General features: G+C 49.8%; 1 long non-coding RNA gene and 1 pseudogene across 1 annotated transcript; both read right to left on the bottom strand.

Moving 5' to 3' along the window:
- Nucleotides 1-2,151: 2,151 nt before the first annotated feature.
- On the bottom strand, nucleotides 2,152-3,468 carry LOC119297079. Its single transcript, XR_005145514.1, has 2 exons — nucleotides 3,327-3,468; nucleotides 2,152-3,241 (listed from the first exon to the last, which is right to left on the bottom strand). It is a non-coding gene; the product is annotated as an uncharacterized LOC119297079 (long non-coding RNA).
- A 9,160-nt stretch (nucleotides 3,469-12,628) lies between these two features.
- LOC119299271 overlaps nucleotides 12,629-13,112 on the bottom strand; it is a 1,868-nt pseudogene continuing 1,384 nt past the window's right edge.

Here is a 13,112-nt window from a genome sequence, read left to right on the forward strand (position 1 = left end):
GGTTTAAGCATTACACCCGGTCTCTGCATAGTTAAGATACACTCTCATCTCTTGTAACATTGTCAAAGCAATAAGAGTCAATCTCAGAGTCCCCGCTATGTGCGACATAAACTCCACACTTTTCTCTGTTATATTAGCCAGAGATAGAGAGTCTTTGTACAACACTCCTAATATCACTGGACACGAATAGTGCTATGCTACCGTCCACAAACCTGGCCAACATTGGTTCATGGACATTCGTGTTACCACGGCAGTGAATCAAAGACATTGTACTAAGATGGAATTTACTGTTGACAGTATAATGCTATAGTTTTTAGGCATTATTAAGCAATTCCAACAAAGACGTGAAGGGCTACTCACAACCAGGTAGATATATCTGTGATTTAAATTCCACACACCTTCAGTACAATTCTGAAATTTGTTCATATTTTTTCGCAATACATATTTTCATGGCAGCATGGGGGACTTCAAAGAGTTTGTTCATGTCATAATGTCTGGCGCTTGGTTGACGAATGAGAGGGGGGGGGTTCTCTTTTCCACCCGTTGCAACGCACGGGGCATTTGTGCTAGTCTCTCCCTAATAATAAAGCACGGATTGGGTCTTCGGGTTCACCGTCACAATACGTTTTCTTTCCGTGAATTTACGCTTTCAGTTTAAATTTAAAACATATCCGAGGTGGTACTTTTCACATCTACCATGAAAAGTTCCATACGCTCGTCGTCCGTGTCGGTGGTACTTTTCACATCTACCATGAAAAGTTCCATACGCTCGTCGTCCGTGTCGTACGTGGTCTGGAGCTTCGTAAGTCTCATGGGCCAGAATTTATATTTCTGTTATGGGCCGTTACCAAAATAGTTGCTCCATGTGATAAAATTTTGTACTCTTTTTTTAATCAATAGTCCCATCCTGCTCTTTTAGATCATATCTTAGCAACTTAAATACGTTTCTCAAATTGCATGAATCAAACAAGCCAAAGCAGGAAAAAAGACGAGACCTGCAGCATATATGCATCATTAATCGAAAAACATCTCTGAAGAGGAAGGCTCACACATACATACATGCAGAGACAGAGTGGCCGTCGGTGCTGGAGTGCTGGAGCTTGAGCGACGGAAAAAAGGGGAGCGACGGCGACTTGGCAGATGAGCGGGAGGGTACGGGGGTGTGGTCGAGCTTGGCGACCTCCACCCCCGTTGTTGCCCCCTCCGAGCTCCCCACCTCGCGCTCGTCGAGGTGATGCCTCCTCCTACGTCTCCATCGCTAGCGGTGTTGCCACTCTAGCGAGCAGCACGGTGAGGCCGCACCCCGAGCTCGCGAGCTGCCCCGTAGTCGCCCATGGCCGCCGCGTGCCCGTGAGGCCACGCCCGTGCTCAGGAGCCGCGCCAGTCATCACCCGGGTCCGTCGCGTCACCCATGACCGCGCGCCCGAGCTCGCGAGCCGCCACGGTCGTCGCCAGTGGCCGAGTGCCGTGCCCGCGCCCCCGTGAGGCTGCGCCTGTCATCAGGCGGGCTCGTGGCCGCGCCCAATGCCCCTGTTCATGGCCGCACGTGTGTGGCCGCTTCTCGAGCTCTCCTGCATCCGTTGTGGCCACACCCAGCGCCCCTACCGTCATGGTCATGCGCCCGAGCTCGCGTGCCTCCATCGTGGCCGTGCCCGCTACCCCTGTCGTCGTGGTCGCAAGCCCGAGCTCGCTTGCCTCTGTGGCCGCGCGCGTGACTGGGCCCGATCTTGCCGGCCTCCGCCGCACGCCGCACAACAAGTGTTTGATTAAATGTATGAGAAACCTGAAGTTTGCGACCAGCGTTGGATTGCATGCTTTCGTATCTGTGTCCGGATCTCTGTCTGGATAGAAAAACGGACATTTGCCGCACATATATACATGTTAGCGTTGGAGATGCCCTAAGAATTAGACAATGTTGGACTAACATATATACACAGATTAGGACACGCATGGTAAAAACGCATTGATGAACGTTTATATGGACACATAAAGTCTCTCTCCCGTTGGTTTTTTAAGAAATACAACCCATTATCCCTAAATTTAATGCTAACTATGCAGCGGCACAGTTCCTTGACCCGACCAATTGTGGATCATACGAACCGGTGTTTTCTCCGTTGCAAAGCACACATGTTATGATAGGGAGCATGGGTGTGGTGATGGTACATGCACCAAGTGTAGTTGAGACAAAAACCCACCATCATTACAAGTCCGCATAATTACAAGTTGGCACGGAAAAGGGGCTCTCGATACGACGTGCTAGAGTATGATGACCAAGCTCATCACCTTGGTATGAATATGCGCACAACAAGACCATCATCAACAATGGTGGCGAAGGGAAGAAGTGGTAATGCATATGGGTTAGTAGGGATGTGCAAGGATCTGTTTCTCCCGTTGCAACGCACGGGCATATTTTGCTAGTCTCTCCCTAATAATAAAGCACAGATTGGGTCTCCGGGTTCACCGTCACAATACGCTTTCTTCTCATGTTAAAATATGCTTTTATAATTTGTATGGACAAAATTGTAATATAAACGAGGTGGTACTAATCTCCCAAGCACACAATTAATCGTTGGCGGCTTGCGGTGATCGGAGCACGAGAGGAGCAGAGAGAGGCGGCGCCTCTGCGAGGGAAGATGACGGCGTGCTGGACGGCCGGCTGTAGGAGCAAGCAGGCAGAGAGAAAGGGAAGAAGAGGAGGGGGTCCAATCGTCCGAACAGGCCGACGGCGAGGGACGCCGGCAAGATCGACGGACGGGCACTCGCGGGATCGAGCCCCTACCTCGGCCGCGCGAAGGAGATCGGGAAGAGGGAGAAGAGGGAGGAGGGCCTGCCTTCAAAGGTCGTCCTCCTCCTGACGGCCTACGAGGCGGCAGGTGGCAGGGCGGAGGAGTACGAGGCCGACGGAGAGGTCCCAGACGAACAGGGCGAGGCGGCGCTTGGTGGTCAGGGCGGTCGATCCGGCTGCTATGACGTGGATCCAGTGGTGAGCATCAACAATTAATGGGAAAGGAGGCCTGCCAATCTCCACCGGAAGAGGAGGAGGAGGTCGACACCACGAGGCGTGGTCGAGGCCAGTGCCGGAGATGCTCCCGCTGACGCGAGCATGCAGGGTCGCAATGGCAGGCGGCAGTGCGCAGGTTCCGGCGACTTAACGCGTTCTGAGCTCCCATGTGTGCGTCGCAAGAGAGGGTGAAGGAGAGAGAGGAGGCCGGTGGTAGGATGGGGGAGGCTCTGCTGCTTCCTGTTCAAGAGAGAAGAGAGGGTGAGGAGAGAGAGGAGACCGGTGATTGGATGGGAGGGTGAAGCACGGGAAGGAGCTGGCTCACCGACGGCGGCGGTGTCCTGTTGCTGCTGCAGATCGCCGGCGGGGGTGTCGGGCACAAGTTGCGAGAGAGGGGCACGTGGGAGGCTGCCTGCTTTGTGGACGAGGCGCTCACGCGCGGTGAGGATCTGGCAAGGGGGCGGTGCAAGTCTCTGGAAGGAGTGTTTTACAGATGGGGAATTGATCTAATCCATCAAAACGCATCTAGCCAACTTGCGGGAGCTCTACACACGCTTCCACTGGGTCCCACGAACCGCACCTCATCTCTCCTGGTCCGGTCGTTTCTTTCCAGCGATCCCATCCACATCATGTTTCCCCATAGCACCTGTACCCACACCAAGTGACACAATTTTTTTTTTAAAAAGATGAGACCAACTCAAGGGCTAATCCTCGTTGGCTTTTCTTTATAGGAGAAACTCCACGAGCATCACGCGTTCAAGCCGGGACTTGAACTCGGGTGGGCTGTCAGCAATCTCAGCTGCCCAGCCAACGGGTCGACGCCTCGTCCTCAATTTTTTTTCTTTTTAAAACAAGGAAATGGCCCCAAGGACCCGGAAGCTGTGTTAGATGAAGAGCATCTATAGTCGGACACCCTATTTCATCTCTAAACATCTGAAACGCCCGTGTCCAATAAAAAAAGACCTACGTACCTAAAAGCGAGACCAGATTTAGGGGCAATATGAGAGTGGCCGGACAAGTCAATGCACCTTACTCCATATCGTAGCCATCTCAGAATATTTCACATGCGGCCACCCACTCCTTCTCTCTCTATTGAGGCAACGACACGGGCGGAGGAGACAGTGCTTCGCGGCGGCGACGACGTGGGCAGAGGAGGCGGATGGAGCTCGAGCCCATCAGGGATGGAGCTCGTGCTCGTCGGTCTCACCTGCCCGGGCCAGGGCTCTTGCACACTGGGGACAGAGCGCGAGCGTGCTGGGTCATACCGCGGCCGAGCCGAAGCTTGATGTTGCCGTGCCCACTGGGGCCTATCCTATTTGTGCTAGCGTGTGCGTTGGACGTATCTGTGGGCCCTGCGGGCATGCTAGGATGTCGCCGTAGCCGCGGGAGCATCAGTGGCGTGCAGCCATAGCGCCGCTGCAGGCCGTGCTGGCCATGCGTGCAGCCCGGTGAGCCGCATGTGATGTGCAGGCGTGCACACAACCGAGCTAGCGGATGTTGCCGGCCATGCTGGATGTGCGGAGCTGCCGTGTGCTGCTGGACTGGGCGCCACAGTCGCGTGAGTGGCTGCTGTCGAGCTGGTCTGTTTCATGATGCAGGCATGCTCTGGAGGTCCCATCCACAACGTGTTTGTCGAAATGTCTGAGATAGTGAGGGGTCAAAGTAGGAAGATTGTGATCATGGTCATTGGAGATTGTAATTTTTTCCTCCCGTTGCAAACGCACGGGCCCTTTTGCTAGTAATAATAAAGCACAGATTGAGTCTTCGGGTTCACCATCACGGCGTTTTTACACAAAGGTCCCTATGGTTTTTATGAATTAAACCCGCCGTCCCTAATTTAGTGAGTCCGAAAAAACGTTTCGTTTTTACAAAAAGGGCCCTGCATTTATTTGTATTCAACCCGCTGAAGCACAGGAGGAAAACACATCGGGGGCTGACTGAAAACGCAAGGGAGGGGTCCTCCTCGATGTGGTGGCTCGATGCAGAACGGCAGCGCCGACTCGAGCTTGCAAAGGCTGGATCCGTGCGTGTCAGGGGTTGGGGAGGCGGATCCGGAGGCAGGCGGCGCGGGGGGTCGCCGGTGACGGCGAGCAAGGCCGGGGCGAGGCTTACCGGGCGGATCCAGGGCTTCCGCGGCTCCTGGGTAGAGACGAGACAAGGAGGTGAGGGAGAGATGAAGCGACAAAGGAAGTGGGGTGCGGCGACCTAGGCAGGAGCTCACCGGAGCCGGGTGACGGCCAACGGGCGCAGGTGACAGAGGGATACAACACGGCGTCGTCAAATCCTTGCAGGTGTGAGCGGCGACGGCGCCGTGGCTGGGCACGCGATGACGCAGAGGCCCCCGTTGCTACGGCTCCCCATTGAGTGCCCTAAGGCCGCGGATGCTGCTCCTACACCCGCACCATTAGCCCAAGGTGAGTCTCCTCTACCTGCTTCTATAGCTTAGCTCCCACCTCGCACCATGCTACTGAACTTCTGCCCCTCAACCCCATTGTTACTCCTAAATTAGCTCGACAACGCTGACTCTTCCACAGAGGATGGTGTGGTGTCAGCCAGGCAGCATAACGCTTGACGAGTACATGTTCTGCAGGTGGATTCGTACTCTTCCGCTCTAATTTCTTGGTTAGAGGCAATGCCCTCATGGTGTTTGATGAATTGCTATTTCTCCACCGCCCCTACATCAAGCTGCACACCAGGAAGATGGTTGATATTGGGTACAGCATGTCGCCAAAGTACATGGTTCTCTTTCTCGTTCCTTATTTCTTTCAGAAGTTCATTACTTATTTGTTTGCTAAATTTATGTTCGCAAGAGACTCATTGTGTTTTGGAATTTCACAACCCTTCTATCTCTCTGTTATGATTTTTTTTTGCCATGTTATGCTAATATAGCTGGCTGACTTAAGTAGTAAAATAAACCATGTCCCTTCCACACAATAGGAATTTTTTACTGTTACATACTCATCAAAGTTACATGGTGTGCAGTTTAGAAATTTGATTACTAGGGGACTTTTACTACATGTCCAGTTATGGTTTCATGATAAAAGGAGCGCGCACCAAAAGGTTGTTGAATTGCTACTTGAACAAAATGTATGGAGTTCTTGTTGCGTGCTTCAAGTCATCAACCATGTAAAATAAATCCTATAAGTTGTTCTCACCATACAATCTTTTGAACCAATTTTGTAAAGTTACTATGATATGATTATTGTTTTTGTAAGCTTCCCTATAGATTTATTGGAGCTATTAACTCTGCAAAAGCCAGTAAAATATATATGCAGACTTGCATAGAAATAACTCATTTTAATTGTTATTTGGTGATTGTGGGTCAGACATTATCCGACGGTGAATGAATTACCTCTTGTGTTTCCTGGGTTTAACATCTAGAAATGGATGGCAAGTTATTTTTTATGGCATTTACTCGCCAATAAATCATGTCTTATTATAGTAATTTTTTTGTCTTATTACTAAAAGGTCTAACTGATGTGCATAAGGATCATAAGACATAAATGGTGTTGAACCATATAATATTCACCAAGATCATAACTTTATATTTTGTTCACAGAGATCTTAATTTTATGTTTTGTTTTTGGAAAAAACCGTCAGATGATTGTCCATGATTTATATTAACATAACGGCTAGCAGCTAGGCAACCAGTTCAAGTTGAGATTGGCTTAGCTAGCTGTAACCATCGAGTTATTAGGGCATCTGGTGTAATTGATGGTGTACTGTGGGGTCATTGTTTTACGCTTCGAAGCTCTTTACGCTTTATGGACCTTGAAAACCTGCAACAAAATTATTCCCGGTTCAATTTTGTCAGAAAATGTACAGTGCCCCTTAGAGTAATTGTCTGGTTGAGCTAATGTGTAACATGTAATATGTACATGATCATTTAATTTCAATCTGCTGCGAAATTGTTGCAACAGGTCGTGTTTGATCACTTTTGAGAAGCATCTAAATTTTGTATTTTTCATCACTTACATTTCAGCAAGCCCATAGTTTGTTTGTGTTGTATGCCTGCTGATTTCAGTGCTCGAGAGTCTAGACTTCAGAGTAATAAATTACTGAAAGCTATTAGTTAACAGTGTTTTTTCTTGTTTTCTACTAAAACTTGACATATTATCACAATTGCTTTGCCTAAGAGGGTCAAGATAGGTATTTCCACTAATTGCTCATATTTGGATCCTACGTCAGGCAACTGTGAAGAAATTACTCTAAACACAAAATAAAATCGGCAACATTATACATTGAAAGGCACAGTAAGTTCCCACTATTTCTGCAGCACCTATGTGACAATTTTTCAGTTTATCTTTGATATAATTCTGTGTACAATCTCTGGGTTTGTTGCCTTATAAGAGACCGAATTCTTTGTGAATTTGTATGGACAAAATTGTAATATAAACGAGGTGGTACTAATCTCCCAAGCACACAATTAATCGTTGGCGGCTTGCGGTGATCGGAGCAGAGAGAGGCGGCGCCTCTGCGAGGGAAGATGACGGCGTGCTGGACGGCCGGCTGTAGGAGCAAGCAGGCAGAGAGAAAGGGAAGAAGAGGAGGGGGTCCAATCGTCCGAACAGGCCGACGGCGAGGGACGCCGGCAAGATCGACGGACGGGCACTCGCGGGATCGAGCCCCTACCTCGGCCGCGCGAAGGAGATCGGGAAGAGGGAGAAGAGGGAGGAGGGCCTGCCTTCAAAGGTCGTCCTCCTCCTGACGGCCTACGAGGCGGCAGGTGGCAGGGCGGAGGAGTACGAGGCCGACGGAGAGGTCCCAGACGAACAGGGCGAGGCGGCGCTTGGTGGTCAGGGCGGTCGATCCGGCTGCTATGACGTGGATCCAGTGGTGAGCATCAACAATTAATGGGAAAGGAGGCCTGCCAATCTCCACCGGAAGAGGAGGAGGAGGTCGACACCACGAGGCGTGGTCGAGGCCAGTGCCGGAGATGCTCCCGCTGACGCGAGCATGCAGGGTCGCAATGGCAGGCGGCAGTGCGCAGGTTCCGGCGACTTAACGCGTTCTGAGCTCCCATGTGTGCGTCGCAAGAGAGGGTGAAGGAGAGAGAGGAGGCCGGTGGTAGGATGGGGAGGCTCTGCTGCTTCCTGTTCAAGAGAGAAGAGAGGGTGAGGAGAGAGAGGAGACCGGTGATTGGATGGGAGGGTGAAGCACGGGAAGGAGCTGGCTCACCGACGGCAGCGGTGTCCTGTTGCTGCTGCAGATCGCCGGCGGGGGTGTCGGGCACAAGTTGCGGGAGAGGGGCACGTGGGAGGCTGCCTGCTTTGTGGACGAGGCGCTCACGCGCGGTGAGGATCTGGCAAGGGGGCGGTGCAAGTCTCTGGAAGGAGTGTTTTACAGATGGGGAATTGATCTAATCCATCAAAACGCATCTAGCCAACTTGCGGGAGCTCTACACACGCTTCCACTGGGTCCCACGAACCGCACCTCGTCTCTCCTGGTCTGGTCGTTTCTTTCCAGCGATCCCATCCACATCATGTTTCCCCATAGCACCTGTACCCACACCAAGTGACACAATTTTAAAAAAAAATGAGACCAACCCAAGGGCCAATCCTCGTTGGCTTTTCTTTATAGGAGAAACTCCACGAGCATCACGCGTTCAAGCCGGGACTTGAACTCGGGTGGGCTGTCAGCAATCTCAGCTGCCCAGCCAACGGGTCGACGCCCCGTCCTCAATTTTTTTTCTTTTTAAAACAAGGAAATGGCCCCAAGGACCCGGAAGCTGTGTTAGATGAAGAGCATCTATAGTCGGACACCCTATTTCATCTCTAAACATCTGAAACGCCCGTGTCCAATAAAAAAAGACCTACGTACCTAAAAGCGAGACCAGATTTAGGGGCAATATGAGAGTGGCCGGACAAGTCAATGCACCTTACTCCATATCGTAGCCATCTCAGAATATCTCACATGCGGCCACCCACTCCTTCTCTGTCTATTGAGGCAACGACACCGGCGGAGGAGACGGTGCTTCGCGGCGGCGACGACGTGGGCAGAGGAGGCGGATGGAGCTCGAGCCCATCAGGGATGGAGCTCGTGCTCGTCGGTCTCACCTGCCCGGGCCAGGGCTCTTGCACACTGGGGACAGAGCGCGAGCGTGCCGGGTCATACCGCGGCCGAGCCGAAGCTTGATGTTGCCGTGCCCACTGGGGCCTGTCCTATTGTGCTAGCGTGTGCGTTGGACGTATCTGTGGGCCCTGCGGGCATGCTACGATGTCGCCGTAGCCGCGGGAGCATCAGTGGCGTGCAGCCATAGCACCGCTGCAGGCCGTGCTGGCCATGCGTGCAGCCCGGTGAGCCGCATGTGATGTGCAGGCGTGCACACAACCGAGCTAGCGGATGTTGCCGGCCATGCTGGATGTGCGCAGCCGCCGTGTGCTGCTGGACTGGGCGCCACAGTCGCGTGAGTGGCTGCTGCCGAGCTGGTCTGTTTCATGATGCAGGCATGCTCTGGAGGTCCCATCCACAATGTGTTTGTCGAAATGTCTGAGATAGTGAGGGGTCAAAGTAGGAAGATTGTGATCATGGTCATTGGAGATTGTAATTTTTTCCTCCCGTTGCAACGCACGGGCCCTTTTGCTAGTAATAATAAAGCATGGATTGAGTCTTCGGGTTCACCATCACGGCGTTTTTACACAAAGGTCCCTATGGTTTTTATGAATTAAACCCGCCGTCCCTAATTTAGTGAGTCCGAAAAAACGTTTCGTTTTTACAAAAAGGGCCCTGCATTTATTTGTATTCAACCCGCTGAAGCACAGGAGGAAAACGCATCGGGGGCTGACTGAAAACGCAAGGGAGGGGTCCTCCTCGATGTGGCGGCTCGATGCAGAACGACAGCGCCGACTCGAGCTTGCAAAGGCTGGATCCGTGCGTGTCAGGGGTTGGGGAGGCGGATCCGGAGGCAGGCGGCGCGGGGGGTCGCCGGTGACGGCGAGCAAGGCCGGGGCGAGGCTTACCGGGCGGATCCAGGGCTTCCGCAGCTCCTGGGTAGAGACGAGACAAGGAGGTGAGGGAGAGATGAAGCGACAAAGGAAGTGGGGTGCGGCGACCTAGGCAGGAGCTCACCGGAGCCGGGTGACGGCCAACGGGCGCAGGTGATAGAGGGATACAACACGGCGTCGTCAAATCCTTGCAGGTGTGAGCGGACGACGGCGCCGTGGCTGGGCACGCGATGACGCAGAGGCCCCCGTTGCTACGACTCCCCATTGAGTGCCCTAAGGCCGCGGATGCTGCTCCTACACCCGCACCACCAGCCCAAGGTGAGTCTCCTCTACCTGCTTCTATAGCTTAGCTCCCACCTCGCACCATGCTACTGAACTTCTGCCCCTCAACCCCATTGTTACTCCTAAATTAGCTCGACAGCGCTGACTCTTCCATAGAGGATGGTGTGGTGTCAGCCAGGCAGCATAACGCTTGACGAGTACATGTTCTGCAGGTGGATTCGTACTCTTCCACTCTAATTTCTTGGTTAGAGGCAATGCCCTCATGGTGTTTGATGAATTGCTATTTCTCCACCGCCCCTACATCAAGCTGCACACCAGGAAGATGGTTGATATTGGGTACAGCATGTCGCCAAAGTACATGGTTCTCTTTCTCGTTCCTTATTTCTTTCAGAAGTTCATTACTTATTTCTTTGCTAAATTTATGTTCGCAAGAGACTCATTGTGTTTTGGAATTTCACAACCCTTCTATCTCTCTGTTATGATTTTTTTTGCCATGTTATGCTAATATAGCTGGCTGACTTAAGTAGTAAAATAAACCATGTTCCTTCCACACAATAGGAATTTTTTACTGTTACATACTCATCAAAGTTACATGGTGTGCAGTTTAGAAATTTGATTACTAGGGGACTTTTACTACATGTCCAGTTATGGTTTCATGATAAAAGGAGCGCGCACCAAACGTTTGTTGAATTGCTACTTGAACAAAATGTATGGAGTTCTTGTTGCGTGCTTCAAGTCATCAACCATGTAAAATAAATCCTATAAGTTGTTCTCACCATACAATCTTTTGAACCAATTTTGTAAAGTTACTATGATATGATTATTGTTTTTGTAAGCTTCCCTATAGATATATTGGAGCTATTAACTCTGCAAAAGCCAGTAAAATATATATGCAGACTTGCATAGAAATAACTCATTTTAATTGTTATTTGGTGATTGTGGGTCAGACATTATCCGATGGTGAATGAATTACCTCTTGTGTTTCCTGGGTTTAACATCTAGAAATGGATGGCAAGTTATTTTTTATGGCATTTACTCGCCAATAAATCATGTGTCATTATAGTAATTTTTTTGTCTTATTACTAAAAGGTCTAACTGATGTGCATAAGGATCATAAGACATAAATGGTGTTGAACCATATAATATTCACCAAGATCATAACTTTATATTTTGTTCACAGAGATCTTAATTTTATGTTTTGTTTTTGGAAAAAACCGTCAGATGATTGTCCATGATTTATATTAACATAACGGCTAGCAGCTAGGCAACCAGTTCAAGTTGAGATTGGCTTAGCTAGCTGTAACCATCGAGTTATTAGGGCATCTGGCGTAATTGATGGTGTACTGTGGGGTCATTGTTTTACGCTTTATGGACCTTGAAAACCTGCAACAAAATTATTCCCGGTTCAATTTTGTCAGAAAATGTACAGTGCCCCCTAGAGTAATTGTCCGGTTGAGCTAATGTGTAACATGTAATATGTACATGATCATTTAATTTCAATCTGCTGCGAAATTGTTGCAACAGGTCGTGTTTGATCACTTTTGAGAAGCATCGAAATTTTGTATTTTTCATCACTTACATTTCAGCAAGCCCATAGTTTGTTTGTGTTGTATGCCTGCTGATTTCAGTGCTCGAGAGTCTAGACTTCAGAGTAATAAATTACTGAAAGCTATTAGTTAACAGTGTTTTTTCTTGTTTTCTACTAAAACTTGACATATTATCACAATTGCTTTGCCTAAGAGGGTCAAGATAGGTATTTCCACTAATTGCTCATATTTGGATCCTACGTCAGGCAACTGTGAAGAAATTACTCTAAACACAAAATAAAATCGGCAACATTATACATTGAAAGGCACAGTAAGTTCCCACTATTTCTGCAGCACCTATGTGACAATTTTTCAGTTTATCTTTGATATAATTCTGTGTACAATCTCTGGGTTTGTTGCCTTATAAGAGACCGAATTCTTTGTGGATTTCTTGATCTGCTTTCGACTACGGCAGTTGATAGCAAAATCTGACAGTGGCAACCAATTATTGGTCACAAGCTAAGGTAAGATGGGGAACTGCAATGAGGGAGCAGGTAATGTATTCGTCAGGAATGGAAGCTGCACTTGCACGCACGCTTGCTTGCTTGCTTGCCCATTTACTGCTACTAGTCGAATGCCCGTGCGTTGCTACGGAACTTTAAAAAAATGTATAGACACGTTATTGTTCTAATTCGAAAGTGTATGTCAAACATGATGGATATTCATCCATATAACGCCAACTATCAATTCTTTCTCCCAGTGCTTTCTGTAATGTGAGGATCACTTCAAAATCATAAATAACACGAAATAACTTTCAAATTGTGAAGATAAACATGACAGCAATTAGAAAGTTCAATTCTCTTTTTTGTTGATCATTTTGTATACGAGTATTCAATTATGGTGTAAAAAAATCTAGCCATTCTGGAGTATGTTTTATCCAGATATCTAGTCTAGCTCCCAAAACAATCTAAACAAGGGTGAAAGCAGACGCTAAAGATTCAGCATCTACACCGATCAAAATGGCCTCTTGACTTCTTGAGCCCCTTGAAGTCCATCGTCTCGATGTACTCTACGCTGCCCCTGAAACCATTGAGCAGCTTGAGCAGCTCGCTGGCCCGATCCTCGGTCATGCCGCCTCAGCACACTTGGAGCAGCTTCCGGTAGGAGCCCACACGCAGTGCCTCGTAGCAGCGCGCGCCAGCGCCGGTGTCCGCGGCACAAAAGAGGTGCCAGAGCACGGAGACGGGCAAACTCCTTGGCCATGTTGGACACGCGGAACATCTTCTTGACCAGCACCGGCATGACCAGCGCGTACGCACACGCGGACCTGAGGCCGGTGTCGGCGCACAGGACGCCATC

The sequence above is a fragment of the Triticum dicoccoides genome, chromosome 5A (genome assembly GCF_002162155.2).
Source record: "Triticum dicoccoides isolate Atlit2015 ecotype Zavitan chromosome 5A, WEW_v2.0, whole genome shotgun sequence".
NCBI lineage: Eukaryota > Viridiplantae > Streptophyta > Magnoliopsida > Poales > Poaceae > Triticum > Triticum dicoccoides.